The following is a 709-nucleotide window of genomic DNA, read 5'->3' as shown; positions in this document are numbered from 1 at the left end:
ACCTTCGATTGTTTATGGAGGTGAGTGATTCATTCAAGATAATCGGTGTGATTGAAGACGCACTGAGGTTGAAGTTGTTTCCGTACTCGTTATGAGATCGAGCACGAGCATGGCTCAATTCATTGCCACCAAGTTCCATATCTACATGGCAAGAATTGCAGAGAGATTTTTGGTTAAGTATTTCCCGCCTAGGAAAAACGCTAAGTTGAGGAACAAGATCACAACTTTCCAACAATTGGATGACGAGTCTTTGTATGAGGCTTGGAAGCGATTCAAGGAGTTACTTTGTAAGTGTCCTTATCAAGTTGGAGAAATTCTCTAATGGTCTCAATGCACATACAAGATTGATGGTAGATGCTTTTACGAATGGTGCAATTTTGTCTGAGTCTTATAACGAGGCCTATGAGATCATTGAGAGGATTGAGAGTAATAACTATCAATGGCCAAGAAATCGAACAGCTTCAGGAAGACGTGTAGTCGGAGTTCATGAAGTTGACGCCCTCACTTCGCTATCAGCTCAAGTATCATCTATTTCCTCTATGTTAAAACAGTTTACCACTAATTGTGCTAATAATTTTGCAGCTCAGCCACCTGTAACACCCCTAGCTCGTATCTGTCGTCGGAATAGACCCCTAGCTCGTATCTGTCGTCGAAATAGAGTCATAAGGCATTATAGAATAAAATATAATTCCAAAAATTTATGTACATA

The 709-nt window shown here is 40.1% G+C and overlaps 1 non-coding gene across 1 annotated transcript; it reads right to left on the bottom strand.

Annotated features, from left to right (window-relative positions):
* Nucleotides 1-202: 202 nt before the first annotated feature.
* Nucleotides 203-307, bottom strand: LOC121212014 (small nucleolar RNA R71). The gene has a single exon (XR_005907226.1). It is a non-coding gene; the product is annotated as a small nucleolar RNA R71 (small nucleolar RNA).
* Nucleotides 308-709: the final 402 nt, after the last annotated feature.

This window comes from Gossypium hirsutum, chromosome A12, assembly GCF_007990345.1.
Source record: "Gossypium hirsutum isolate 1008001.06 chromosome A12, Gossypium_hirsutum_v2.1, whole genome shotgun sequence".
In the NCBI taxonomy this organism is placed as follows: Eukaryota; Viridiplantae; Streptophyta; class Magnoliopsida; order Malvales; family Malvaceae; genus Gossypium; species Gossypium hirsutum.
This window is presented reverse-complemented; position numbering and strand designations above follow the sequence as displayed.